Source organism: Psittacula echo, assembly GCF_963264785.1.
Source record: "Psittacula echo genome assembly, chromosome: 5".
Classification (NCBI taxonomy): domain Eukaryota; kingdom Metazoa; phylum Chordata; class Aves; order Psittaciformes; family Psittacidae; genus Psittacula; species Psittacula echo.
The window spans coordinates 11946954-11961911 of record NC_137739.1 but is presented as its reverse complement, the minus strand read 5'-3'; the positions used below and the strand labels follow the sequence as shown (position 1 = coordinate 11961911).

Here is a 14958-nt window from a genome sequence, read left to right as displayed (position 1 = left end):
CCTTGTGCTCCAGCATCCACAGCTTGGATCGCAGCCCTCTGTGCCAGCAAGAGAAAGAAGCTTCTCAGTGTCTCGTTCCTATTCACCCCTCAATAAAGCCTCGCAGGAAAGGGAAGGGATCATTTAATTTCTTAAAGGGCAGCTGACTCCCCTCTAAATGGCCACATTCTTGTCCCTCTTGAAGAGGGTGGCTGGTGCCAAACTTGGTCACAAAGGCGTATTCACAGCTTTTTCCTTCCTACACGTTCAGGAGTTGAAAGCCAGTTTGGTACAAACTCCCCAAAACGACTTATTCAGCAGCAGCTTGACAGCTTCCTGTTTGCAGAGCACAGGGCTGGAGCTGGGGCACAAGCCCCGATATCACACACACTGCCCCTGCTCCTCCAGCGGTCCGTGAGCCTGGCAGCATATCAACCATTAGTGATGGGGCTTGGCTTGGGCAAGCACCCCATCACCAGGCTGACCTTTTCACCTCTGCTTTTGGTTTCATCACTAGATTTGCTTTTTCTCGAGGTCATTGGTCCCTGGGACATGTTCCAGCTCTAATGAGGATCTTTCCCTCAGTAAATAATTTCTGCTCTCTCCAAGGGAATGGAGAGAATACTCAGCCTCAAGCTACTGAGCACTGAGGGCAGCCAGCTCTTCCCATTGCCAACAGCAATGGAAGCGATTATCCTCCCTGGGATCAAGAGACACAAAGTCTTGTCTAAAAAAGCTACAGGAAGACATTGGGGGAACAGGGACAAAGCTATCTTTCAGCTCTTAGGTTTATTTATAGTAAGGGAATCAGGCAAAAAGGACAAACTTTGCTCAATACAATACCACCTTCATACTGGCACCCGCAGATACTTCCTGGTATGCTCTCAGCTCCATCACGCTTTGGCAAAGTGTAGGAAAGACCAGGGCATAGGAGTATTCAGATACTTTTCAGCTGGGAGCTGAGCTCCCAGGAGCAGTTTGGGGTGGCAGGGTTTCCCTGCTGGGGACATCATAGGTTTACCAAGGAGAAGAAACCCATGGGTCTGTGTGAGCTCACGGAAAAAACAGTGTCTGTTGTGAGCAGGTCAGTGGTGGCTTCTGGCTGCAGGGGGAGGTGATCTGGATGTTTTCTCAAGGCCAGCCTTTGGTTATGTGGTTTCTTCACAACCTGTGGCTTCAGTGTGATTGGCAGCAGTACGGTTTCTCCTCTCAGCCTCCTGCATGGCCTTATGCCGGAAAACGCCTATGTGGTGTCTGCATTCTCCGTGGCCACACTTACAGGGAGAAACCAAGAATATCCTCATGTCCATGACGTCTCCAGTATAATGACTTACCTCTTACAAGAGACAGCCTTCCCAAGAGCTGGGAAGGATCCCACTGCTAATGGATACAGGCATGTTTCTTCTACAGGGCCACCACCATTTCAACTCAAATGTTATAAGTGAGCAAGCTGGGTCCTCATGGCCTTTTGCACCAGGCTGGTGGGACAAGACAGCAGGATTTCACTCCAGTGGCTCTATGCTCTTTCACGGTTGCACACACCACACTAGCAGGCTCAGACTCAATTGGAATTATTTAATCATCAATGAGCTGATATTCTGACTGCCATGCTGCCTAATGACGGCACAGATGATCATTTGTGGCATTTCAGTGGTAAACGAGCTCAGATGTGGTTTTCTGGCAGCAAGAGGACCCTTTCTGTTCCCTGAGCATTTGCTCTTTCAGCTGTGGCTATTTGCACATGAATAAAAGTATTCACACCTAACCCTGGCCATGAACATTGCCTTATTGAAGCAGAGATAGTGGTGAAGGAGCCTGGGGCTGTGGCCACCTATGCTGGGTCCCTGCAGCATCCATGGGAGTGGGACAGCCACCCGACCAAGCGGGTGCACCATGCTCTGCCACAGTGCACTCCTGAGACGAGGGTCACAGATGCCTCTGGCAGCAGCAGCAAGCACTGCTGAGGGTGGATTAGGGCAGGAATGTGGAAGGATTTGACAGCTCAGACACCAGGGATGAAGGACACAGGCACTGCAGGCAGGGAGCTGAGGCACGTCTGTGCTCGTATCTCCTGGACCAGGCCTCCTGCTCCAGGACAGAGGAGCCATCCAAGCCTTGTTAGGTTGGGATGTGTGGAGTCCTCCTTTCTGGAAATGGGCCAATCCTCACCATCATCCTTTCCATGTGGTTGCTGTGGAGAGAACAAATATTTTTGTGCCTTTACTGGGCTGGAGTTTGGATCTAGCTACAACTGGGGTTGATTAGTAAAGGTGACTTGATATTTTGCTCAATGGATCCACATGGTAACGGTCCAAGTCACAGGTCTGCACGTATCCTTTGGGCTCATTCCATCAGCCCTATTGGCATTCGAACAGGGGCATGGCTGGGACATGTGAGAGGGATCCCAGGCTATTGGGACAGAGCTCCTTGACCAGGAACATCTCCAGCATAAGCTAGCTCTTCAGCCCTGGTGCTGAGCTGAGATTCACCTTCAGCATCTTACACGCAGATCATATATAACCCACTGGCTCATATGCAGGCTGGTGCTGATTCTAAATGGACATCTCCAAGGAAAAATGCTCTAGGCAATGTGAATTCTCAGCAATCCCAAAAGGATCAAACCTAAATGTTTAAATATCTCCAGGAGAAGTGGTTGAAGGACAAGAGCATGACAGCACAAGGCTGGGCATACTGGGGACAAGAGATGATGGAGAGACCGTTGCACCCAGTGCTGTGGACTCAGACTTAGCAATCACAAAGTCTAATACAATTTTGTTGCACATCATCATGCAAAGGAGCCAGCACAGTAGGTGAGTGGTGTTGCAAGTGAGGCCAGTTTTGCACGGTATGCGCTGTATTCTTACAGCCATGATTCAGCTAAAAGGATGTTCCGCCCTGGGGCTGGGCAATTACAAATTTAGCAGCTAGAGTTATATGTCCATAAATATCTTTGTGGTAACCTTCCTCACTGCATCTGGGAAGAGCCCAGACAGGAAATCTCAGGTAGAAATGGGAAACAAAACCTCATAATTTGAGTCATCAATCATATGGTAAAGTTAGGAGACGAGTTAGCTTGAGTACAAAGCAGCTTCTCTCTGGCAGAGCTTCTAGAAATAGAAGCAACAATTTCTTCTGGTTTTTGGTGTATTTGAGCTTTCTCTTAATTTTTCTGCTGGAAAAGGAATAAAATCTGACCTACTTCTGATCAAAAAGCCATTGGGATCAGACTCCCAAAATAGCCCTGGTCGTAGATGCTTCCTTGATGCCCACTGAAGCTGGTTGGTTGGTGCAATGAGGTAATGCTTCTCTGAAATAATTTCAAACAAAGAGTTCCTGTAACCGAGGCTTCAAATAAAATTATCTGCCTTATTGTTTAGGGCTAAAGAGTCCATCTTGATATTGAAAGGCAGTTGTGTTTTCTGTCTAGAGCTTGAGTTGTGTCATAAATTGTAAAAACTCATGACCCTGGTAACCAAACTGATGAGGACCCACTGCTCAAAGTGAAGTCAGACTCCGAAATCAGCCCTCACAAAGTTGTTTTTCTGGCCTTTTGAAAATAACTCTTTTCAGATGTGTGATTGGGAATTTGCCAGGCTGCTCCAGATATTTCCCCAGAGGTCCAGATGGTACCAGAAGACATGGAAAATAAGATATGTCATTCTTAAATCAGATTATTGACACTCTGCCTTGCTGTAAAGTACTCTCATTGTATTCACATAGTCTGGGTGCACAACTGTCTGTAGGCAGACAGAGGGTGTCATGCTAAGCTGAGTGACTCGTGTGGGGTTGCACGTGTCCGTGGGGTTGACACAGCCAGGTCCTCAAGCAGTCCGGTCTCTGTGGAGATGAGAAGCATCCTCTAAACCAGCAGCTAAAGCACTCTCAGAATGAAAACCCAATCAGCCACATGGCAAATATTAAGCCCCTGCCTCAGCCTCTTAGCAAGGTAATCCTGAGAGCTGCCCTGCGAACAACAATGCTTGAAACCTGCCACCCGCTTTGGGTGAGGAATTCCAGAGAAGGGGGTTTGGAAAATGTTGCCATTCAGTTTTACAATGAGGACCAGATTTTCAAGAATCCCTATGGAAAGGAAATTCCAACACATTTGGAAACTAATTTTGGAAAACAGAAATATTTCCATCCGTCTGGGGGAGGAAGGCAATACGTGTCCCACACAGAGCACTATCCCCAGCACAGCTCTGAGCATGCAGGGCTTACCATGGGCCTGGAGGACAGGGGGTTCTGTCCAGTTGAGGACACCTCCCAGTGCCCAGGGAGCACATGGAGATATCCAAACAACTTCCCACCTCACATATTTGATTGTGTATCTATCTCTTTTCAGTCTTGAACAAATAAATGAAACAAAACCAAGCCCTGGAGAGCTTGGGTTCCGTGTGTCTGGGCAAAGCCATGGTAAGCCCGGTTTGGCAGGCCTTGAGAGGAGAAGCTAAGCCACTCCCCAGCCCTCCCATCTTCTCCAACAAGAAGTTCCCAGAGCCACTCAGGACATGGACACGGGGTTTAGCAGGACTTCAGGAGCCACATGTGGAGCAGGGGGTGCCAGCAGCACCCTCTTAGACTTCATCACCTGTACTGGAGTTCAGCCTCTGGCTATGGTTTGAGTATTGTGGGAGGGCCTGGACTGCTCTCCAGGACCTGACTTATCTCCCTCTGTGGGATAGAGCTGGGATGGTGGGCAGCCCAAAGGCCACTGCTGGCCCTCACCTGCCATGCCCTGCTGCAGACCCCAGGAATGTTTCATGGGATAATGATAGCCCCATGGAACCTGACTGACCATCAGGCTGCTGCATGCTGCTGCTTGCAAAACACTATTTCCGGCACCATCACCAGCCTAAACCCCAAACCACCATGCTGCAGCCAGAGTCTGCCCAATTCCCAGAAATTCCAGCAATGGATGAGGCCGGGGATTTTGCTCACACACCCACACAGGAACTTAGAAAATGCAAAGCTAAACACGAATGCAGAAGCTGCTGGTGGTGGTCACCCAAGCCCTACCTAAGCATCCAGCCTGGAGGAGCTGTTGTCTCCTGGGATGTGAAATGCTCTCAAGGGTTTTCTTAGGAGCTTTCCTCTGGCCTGTCTGATCACAGCCTCTCCGCAGCTGATGGAGGTCTAGCCTGACACACTGTCGCTGAGCTGAAATGTGCCTGCCATGTTGTGAGGGGAACAACTCATTGTGAAACTGAGGGATCTGAGTTTCTCCAGGGATTATTCTAATTAGACACTGGCTATTTTTACCCCATATCATATGCTGGAAACACAACTTTCAAACCAGACTGCAGCAGCCAAGCTAAATACTGTAATAACCTTGAAAAAAAGGGTTAGAGAACAACAACATTTCCAGCAATAAATGCTACAGCAGAGGGACTAATTGCCATGCTTCCTGGCACAAGCTGAACAGCAGGAGAGTCAGGGATGGATCTGCAACCGCTGACAGAAGCTCATGCCTAATCTGAGTCCATCCACAGAGGCACTGTCATACCACTGTGAATGATGGGTGGCTGAAGTCACTCAGATAAACACTGTCAAACCCTAGAAACAAATTACATTTACAACAGCTCCTATATTCATGAGTATCACTACAGCAGGTCTCATAAATTTTCCAGCAAACCAGTGAGTATGGCCAATGGGAAGGAGGCCAGTGGCCTAGTGCCCAGAGTAGCTTGGGAATCCTGGGCTCCCTCACAACTTGCGCTGGGACCAGGAAGGATCAGTACCGAGTCCTGCCTGACCACAGTCTGCAGTGCCGTGATGCTGGGCAGTTCAGCAAGCCCAGGACACCCATGCGCCTGCAATCATCCAGCAACAGTGGGCTTCATTCAGGTTTATTTTCCCTGGGCCATGTCCTGTCCAGGATCCTGCTCCCTAAGCTACGTCCTCACACTCAAGCTGAGGTTTGGCAAAAGCTCTGGGGAAAAAACCTTCTGTACTTGTTCCCAAAATATCACACATGTACAGAGGGCTAGTCTGGCAGACCTCCAGTTACATGAGCACAGGTTTGGAAGGACTGGGGTTAAATTTAGCTCCAAATATATACAGAGTTTAGAGCTTGTTTTACAGCTGTAGAACTCCTGCTTGGTTTAAGTCATGCACAACGTTCCCACAGCCCTGCCCTCCACCCTGGCCCTTTTCAAGTGAAGGCCTGGTCCTTCCCAGGGGGCACAGAGATGCTCTCTCATGCAGTCAGCTGAGCGATGGCACCACACCAGCTGAAAACCTGCATCCAGTTTGTGATGTTAGATGAATTCTCTGCACAGAACAGCAGGTATGTGCCCATTCTGCTTCCCAGACCCCCAAGGACAGCTCCCTGGCACTGGGAAACCTGGAAGCACTGGTGAGCCTTTGCACCTGGGTTTCCAGTGCTGCTTGGGCAGAGAGGCTCCTTGAGAGAGTCCCTGGGGATGCCCAGATGCAAAAGCCCACAGCAGTCATCTTCCAGGGTTCTATGCATTTCACTGGGGTGAAACTTGCTTTACTGTGAGCACAACTGCAGGAAACTGGGAATGTTAAAAATTGTCCAGACAAGTTACCCTCACTTCTAACAGGATAACACCATCTTTCAAGGCGAGTGACAGGTTTTGATCTCAGGGATGTATGAGAGGTGACTATGCAGTCATTTGGCCTGCAGTGCACATTTCCCATGCACCTCTTTGAAAACATCTGCTTGCTAATCCAAGAGCACACCTGCAAAGTCCCCAGACTTGGCCTGCTGTGTGCACAGCTCCTAGGGGGTCTCTGACATAGGGGATTTTCCTGCACACATCACACATCATCATGCACATGCACACATCACCAAGCAATTCTGACAGCACTGGGATGGTTAAAGACGAAGTTTGAAGCTTTGAGGTGTTTTGTTCCGCTTAGCTTCCTGTGGTCTGCAATTGCTGTGCCACTTTGGTATCTGTCCTGAGCTTTGGAAACACCAGTCCCACAGACACCAGCTGGGGAAAGTGCTGCTCAGCAGGCAATTTCTGTAATTCCCTAGGGTTTTTGCTACTGTAGCCCACTATGCCAGTGCCAGTGGCTCATTTCTTTCTCAGTGTGGAACATCTCCGTATCCCAGGTCTGTGGCTGCAATCCCACATCACTGGTCCCACATCCCAATTTGACAGTGTCCTCCTCTTTCCCCATAGCTCTGAAACTCCTTTGTCCTTCCTCCCAGCAGTCCCCAAAATGGTTTAGCTTTTTTCCACTTTTAGAGGCCAGCCAGGCCCAAAACCCATTGCAGACACAGTTTCTCGTGGCAGCAGAAACCCAGGGGCCAAAATCAGAGGATGAAGCTGGACCCTGGGAGCACCTTGGCACGCTGTGGGAGACAATTCTTCTCAAACAAGACCATGGGAGCACACTGGCATGGGAGCTCAGCTTCTCTTGTTGCTGATCAAACTGAATCCTGGGTATATACACTATCCCAAAACAGTGGGATCAGCCACGTGCATGGTCTTCTCCTGGGAAAAGGCAGACAAACAGCACGCTGCAGGATGACAGGGCAGGACAGAGCAGTTACAGAAGCATTTCCTTTCTCATGATCACTCAGTTTATCTTTGATTAGAACAGGGTTTTTTTCTAAACTTTAATCAGTTAGGCTGGGGAAATAGCATGGCAGCTCCTCTAACCGTCCAGCTAACTGCTTGGTGAAAGCACTCATGAGGGCTCATCTAACCCATAGAAATTGGTCCACAGAGGCAGCACTGACTCCAAAAATACATTATATAATATCTAGTTTCTAACCCTCTCAGCCGAAAAAAATAAACTCAATTCCAATAGGAACTGGTCTGTAATGAATTCAGTGATGCTCGTGTGAGGTGTGTAAATAGTGTGTGTAAATAACACCTTAGCTGTTTGGCTGTAGGTCACTGTAGCAAACACTTCAAGCTATTGTGCTTCCCCTCCAAACCTGTCATCACACACACCACCCCAGCTGGCAAATCCTCTGCCTTTTTTTTTTTACTCCCCAGATGTTTCAATCTCCAGTTTGAAGCTGACATCTGGAGAAGTGATGCTGCAGAAATGCTACACATCAGCAGGCTAAATATGGGATATGCAGAGGAAATTAAAATGTGGTGACAGAACAAAATTAATGGACTTTCAGACACAAGTCAATAAGTGATATAGTGCCTGTCAATAGTTTCCTAATGCAAAACCAAGCAAGAAACCTTGTTATACTGAGGGCCCCCCCAGGGGAGACATGACATCTGGCCACAGAGAGTTACTGAAGAAAGGCACTCTGAAATCTGAGTGCCCCCATCAGTTAGCATCTCACCAGTACCCCTCTCTGCTCATCACTCTACATCCTTCTTAAGCTGCCCCAGTCCTCTCCCATCCTTTGTAGCCATTTCTGCCAAGACAGAAGTACATGTGAAATACCTCCTCCATGGTATTTTGGGGGTTTAGCCATCTCAAGAGATGAGATTGCAGGCAAAGTGGCTTATAGAGGGGCATGGAGGATGGAGGTTTCATCTGTGGGTGTTTCAGGATCTGTCTCAGAAGCTGGACAAAAATCTGAAAGGCAAAGAGGGCAGGAAGACGTCCTTCAAGGTACAGGTTCACAAAGAAAGGCTTAACGTAGTCCCTCAGGGAACAGGCAACTGCTCTTTGAGCTCCACCATGGGCAGAAAGAGCAGATTTTCTGTGCATTCTCTGGAAGAAATCTGTACTCATCAGGCTTGTGAAAGATGAACATATCTGCTAGAGCAGCAGTTATCTTTTCAGTGAAACCATGAAGGAAACCACTGTTGTTGGGGTTTTTTTGCAACAAAAGGTCTGCAAAGTTGTGTGCTTTGAGTTTGGGAGAAGTGGTGATTGTGCCTGACAGCAGCATTGGACTACTTGATCCTAAAGTCATACAGATAAGTTACTGAAGGATTTTGGTGGAACAGGAGCTCTGAGGTCTCCAGCCCAACCTCCCCACCTCCTGCTCCTAGCAGGGCTGGCTGCAAAGCTGCAGCAAGTCGGTCAGTGCCTTGCCTAGCTGAGTTTTGAAAATCCTCCAAGGATGGAGGTCCCACCACCTCTTTGGGTACTGCCTGGTGCATAGGAACCTGAGCGTCCCTTGTTACTACCTGTGGCTTCCCATCCTTGTAACCCCTATGGGCAGCACAAGGTGTGCTCTGAACCCCCTTTGTCACCTCCTCCAAAGCCACTCTCGCAATGGCTCTTCACTGCACTCCCAATTTTGTCCTTGTCTCTCTCATTCTGGTTGGTGAATAGTCCAGATGGGTGGAGAGAAAAGTGAAACAAATATGTTGGCTGCAGTAAAAAATAATTTAAAAATTATTATTTTTTTTTTTCTCTGTAGACATACAGAGGAATTCTCCAACAGTTCAGAACAAAAAAGGAAACCCCAAACCCCAACTCTGGTCATTTTATTTACACAAGGAGGAATGCAGGAATTCTGACTTACTCCAAAGCATTTTTGGTTACCCTGTATCGCTACAGATTTGTTAAGAGTAGAACTGGCTAACCTACAATCCCACTGAAGACACAATTGCAAGTTTGAATTGAAGTAATTACTGCAGCCCACAGAATACAGCAAGACACAGCTCCTGCTGCTCTTACAGAAATGTGTCAGCAGAGAGAAAACAGAGATAAGTAGGAAAAAGCCATGAGCTTAGCAAATGTGATAAATTTTCAGGAAATAGGAAGACATAAATTGGGAGCTTAGCTATTTTTAAAGCAATTCCTTCTTTTTTTCAATGAATATTTATATTGGCTCTGTATTGCTATCTTTCCAGTCAAAATTCAGTTTCTCACCACGTGATGATGTATTTTAACATGAGGCCAAAAGGGATCCATATTCCGACTAAAGCAATGTGGATGTGCATATTGTGCATGCATAACTTGCCTTCAGTACGGCTGCCTGGAGAAGGGCAAGAAAGTTTCAGATCATTGCAACCAGATGTGGTGTCTATCGCAATAACCTCCTAAACTAAAATGGGAAACAAGCTTCTGTCAGGCAGTAGGGGAAAAGGGGTTCCTGCTTGGAAAGAGAGCACAGTTTACAGTCCCTTATGGGAATGTATTTATTCCACTATGGGAATACAAACTGCTCTTAATTTCAACTCTTGCATGTCCTCTTTGGCCCACCCATGACAGTGAGGAGATGGGGCACAACTAGTTTCAGCAGTGCTAGTTAAATTGGCTGCTTCGTGGGTGTCAAGACCTTTGCTTAGGGCAGACAGGCTCATGGGGATTGCTGATTTCAGTATAATCACCCCCAGACTGTACAGGACTGACAGGAGGGGTTGCCTGTGCAATGACATTGCTTGTCAGAGAAGGTGTCATGGACTTGGTTGTCTAGCCAAGGTCATTTCAAAGCTGTTTGCAGATAGGCTTTGAAGGTCCTGGAAGAGCCAGAGCCTAATCACCACCTTTGCAAAATTTCAGGAGCCCTTGCTCAGCATAGGTAACTCCTTAAGCACTTGATCTACCTTCAAAGCCTGTTAACAAATGCTTACATAGAGATCCAGCTTATACTGCCAGGAAGTGTTGCTAGTTAGTTTGGAGGAATTACTACCTCAAAGAGAGTAATATCCCTTAGCAAAGGGACTGAATTTTCATTATTAATTAAATCTCTACTGGGGTTTTCCCAACATAATTTTATTGTTAGGGTATGAGCTTTTTTTAATTTTCTTTTTCTTTTTTTTTTTTTTTTTTAACATTCCTAAGGTAAAAGCCACAGCAAAGCTGCAACACTGACCTGCCTTGACTGAAGCAGTGGGTAAGGACAGAGATGTTACAAATGAGTGAGCACTGCAGAAAGCATTAGTGATTTACATGCAAAAGCAAACTATACCTATATTGTATTTATGCCCCAGACCGTTTTTTTTTTTTTTCCCTGGGAATATCTGAGTTCCCATCTCTTCAAAAGGAGAAGTTTGTTTTCAGTGGCAGTTCTTGGAACTGGAACATTAAGTCCAATGCCAACTGAAAAATTGATATGCAGAGGGTGCATCCTGTTGCTTTCCAGTGATTTGAATTCTCACCCCAGAGCTCAGGCTGCCTGTGTTTGTCTGGGAAACCCTGCAGCATCAAATAGTCACATCAAACCTGGGGGATTTGTTTGAACACAGATTTGAGGGTTCAAGAACCCTTCTTTTAAATGGGATCTCAGAGATAAACTGAAGATCTTTCATGTTTAAGTTGCTCTTTGAGCAGTGGAACAAAGTACAGTTTTCTAGGCTCCTGTGCCCCACTTCCCTTCCTTTCCATAATCACCTGTCTCCTGTTGTCCTCCTGAGGAGCTCGCAATGCTGGAGCTCTCCTGTTCCCCGCACCACACCACACACCATCTGCCTCCATAAGCAGCGTGCACTGGCTGGCCAGTATATTTGTGCCTATCGCACAGAACACTTCAAACAGTGTACGGAGTTGCTGAGCACATTCTTGCTTCTTTTTGTAAGGAGGGACATGATTCCAGATCTTTCCCCTCTACACAGAAACCAGGTTTTATAAAATCTACAGATTCAAAGGGGAAAGAAATAGACAGATAATGTGAGCCCATAAATTTTCTTACCCTGGGAAAGAAGGTTAAAAGGGAAACATAACAGCAATTTTAGTTACAATGACTAAACTTGAAACACAAACCCCAACAGAGCGGGTGTCTGTCTCTTGTTCTGGCTTGTGAGCCCTAAGATGAACCTCTGTCTTGCAGCACTTATAATAATTCTTTTAATCTATGAGCACAAGCAAGATGGAGTTACAAATCACTAGGAATATAATTAAATTGCCGTGAATGCAGAGCTAATCTTTTTGTTGCCAGCACTGTTCCACAGGCAGTAAAGCCTTTCTCAGATTGGGTCCTACATGCCAATAGTTCTGGTCAATGATTATCCCTTGCAAAAAGCTTGTGACATACTCCCTCCGGTCACCTGTTTACATCCCAAATGTTCTCAAGTTCAGCTATTTCAAGCTTAACTCTTGTGACCTTAGTCAATGATATTCAATCCAAGCCTCCTTACCATATCCTGCAAGGCAAACAACTCCAGGTCAGTTTTAGTAACCAGTGCTATGTCATGCCTGTGGTCAATGACTCCAAATATGCCCACGCCCATATGTTCCCTAAATTTGGATGTCTGTGATAGCAACCAAAAGGGTCTGGGTGGGCAGTCTTGTTTCACCGACCATTTGGGGCCTTTTTGCTATTTGTACATTTTCTTTCACCTTCTGGGCATTGCCTGGGTGAATTTAGATTTACTAGAAGAGATCAGCTAAGCAGGATAAGTAAAGCAATTGTGAGTCCTGCAGAATGTCTCAAAGAGCCGGATGAGTCAGATAACAGATCCCCTGAGCAGAGATATGTACCTCCAACAGCAGCCAATTGCAAAAGCTTACAGACCTTATAAAAACAAGTCAAGTATACAGTCACATTTCTCCTAAATACTCCACCAGACCCCACTGGTTTGTGGCTCAGGGACTTCCTGAGTTAGAGATGGTGTGTCTTTTTTTAATAGCCTGGGCAGACTTTTCTTCCTGGTATTCCCTCAAAAGGTTCTTGAACCCCCACAACATTTTAGTACCCAGAGTGTCCTACGGAAATAAGCTCCTCAGCCTATGTGTGAATTGTCTCTTTCTTTTTGATCCTGCCACTTTCTAAGCCACTTTCTTTCCTTTTCAGTCTTTGTTCACCCTCCCCATGCCATGCTTTGTAATGAGCCTCTAAGAGAGTGATTGGGACCCACTCAGTACATAATTTCTAGCCTCCCTTGGAAAATGCTCTGTTGTTTTCCCAGGGGAGCTAGTGAGTGGGTGACCAGTCTTTATTCCAGTACACTCATACTATACAAGCACGACCTTTAAAAGTTCCCTTCCAGCAGCTCTTCTATATTTACAAAGGGCACAGAATGACTCCTGTAAAAGCAAATGATCATCAGCTCAACTGCATCTTAATTTGAACATTTTTCATCTGGTATGAGACATTGGTGGAGCTTATCTGAAAAAATGCCAGCGGCTGGCATGCTGACATTTGCACAGGATGCAGAAAAACAGTTATTCCTCAGTGCATTACCCTGACCTCAGCTTTGCTGATGCACCTCATTTGTGCCTGTTTCTCCTCTTACTGCTCTAGGCTATACATGTCAAAGGTGATCTGCTGTTTCCTCTAGAGGGTATGGACATGGTAACAGCAGCACATGGGAGCAATGTTAATCTCAATCAGTACAGGGAGCTAGTTTAAGCACAGCTGCTGCAGTGGAGAGAAAACCACCCTGAAGGAGAGAGGCAAGAATAAGTAGCTGGGGGCAAAGAGCCAATGGAATTTCTTGAATTGGGTTTTCCCCTGCATCCAGCACATTCTGAGTACTCTCAGCAGAGAGGCAGTGCTGGACACGGCTGACAGCTCTTAGGCTTGAAATGCTCTGATTCTACATAAGTGCATATGTGTACATATGTAGAGTCATATGTGTACACATACATACATATATGTACACACAAACCCCTGTCACTCTCATGTATACCATTTTTCTGTTCTGACTGATCTTTAAGGCATGACTGCAGTACAACTCCTCTTGATTAAGAAAATACTGAATAAACTCTCACTAACACCTTCAGAAAAAGAAACTACTGTGCTTAAAAAGCTTGGCTGATTGCTTAGCCAGCTCCATCTCCTGCCTCCCAGCCTCCTACTAGTTCACCTGAGCCTTTGCTCTCAGACTCCAGCTTCCCACTGCTTCTGTCCCACGCAGCCAGGGGAGATCCCCAAAAACCACCAAAACCAGCTTCACTGGGGATACTGTATAAGCTATCAACCCGCCAGACATACTGAGCAGAGCCCAGCATCCAGCAGCCTGCCCTGGCCTCTTGGTTTCCACGTTTGTTTCTCTGCACTGAGCAATCCTGTACAGCCAAGCATTTCTGTCTTCTCACAGAACAGAAACCCAAGAAAAACCCCTCAGTAGAATCCATTAATATGTTAATAAATAGGACTTGCCTTCTCTCTCTGGTCTAGAGCTGAGGCTCCCAGGAGGTCCGTTAATTTACCATGTTTTCCTATTACACACAGTGCACTTGGTCGGATTCTTTTCACCCCAAGTGTAAAGTGGGTGGAATGGTATCTAGAATGGATGTCCACCATGGATGTCACCAGATTTAGAATAAAACATAAACATCTGCTTACATAATGAGATGAATGGGCTTGGTTCACAGAACTAGACATTTGATCTGTGGCTCAGCTTGGGTGTGGGAGATCCCAAAGTAGCTGTGAGCACCTCTCCCTTCTAGTAGCTGGTTAGTTCTGGTACTAATTTGAGGGTTGTGTGCACCTCCAACAGACACTGATTGGAAATAGCTTCAAATAAGACACCAGCAGTTGAGGATAAGTAGGAAGCAGCAGCCAAGACTGGATGTCAGGAGAGGCCAGGAGTGGATGTCATAAAACCCTGTGCTGTTTGGAGCGCTTTCATCCCGGGAATTCTTCAGTAGTTGGCTCATGAAACGCTGCAGCTGTCTTGGAAATGTTGGTAAGAGCAGCGTGGCCATGTGAAGTGGCTGGTCAATGGCTGTCAGTGGGGAGCTCCACATCTCTGTCTAGCTGGACAGATGAGGCTTTCAGCAGATACCACTGAACCTTGATTTGCTCTCTTACCCAGAGAAAAGTTGAGAATCTGCCCCTTTGGCTTTGTCCTGCTCCCATGCTGATCTGCTGTCCTCACTGTAGAATGATGGCAAGTCAGCAGTCTGTGTATCCTGGAAACTGTAGGGAACCACTCTGCATACACGGTTTCTGCTCCAACAAAAGCCCAGAGCACTGTATGCATGCATTGTGCCACAGAGCCCATGGACTCCAAAAGCCAGATTTCCTAAGCACGGATTCCAAGTCACTCCTCTCACATTAAAAATAAAAAGAAATAAAAGAAAAAAGTTTTTGTGCAGTAGGGAGGGAAACTTTGATCTTCCCAAACAGCTTTTACAGGAGGCTATTTTAGGTATTGATTCTGTAACAGTAAAGTTATTGGACAAATG

The 14958-nt window shown here is 46.6% G+C and overlaps 1 protein-coding gene across 1 annotated transcript in view; it reads right to left on the bottom strand.

The window, feature by feature from the left end:
• Positions 1 to 14958, bottom strand: part of NPRL3 (NPR3 like, GATOR1 complex subunit) — an 81838-nt gene continuing 66880 nt past the window's right edge. Inside the window, exon 17 of the mRNA XM_080617571.1 lies at positions 1 to 38. The gene's annotated coding sequence lies outside the window, so the exon portion shown is untranslated. The remainder of the gene's footprint in view (positions 39 to 14958) is intronic.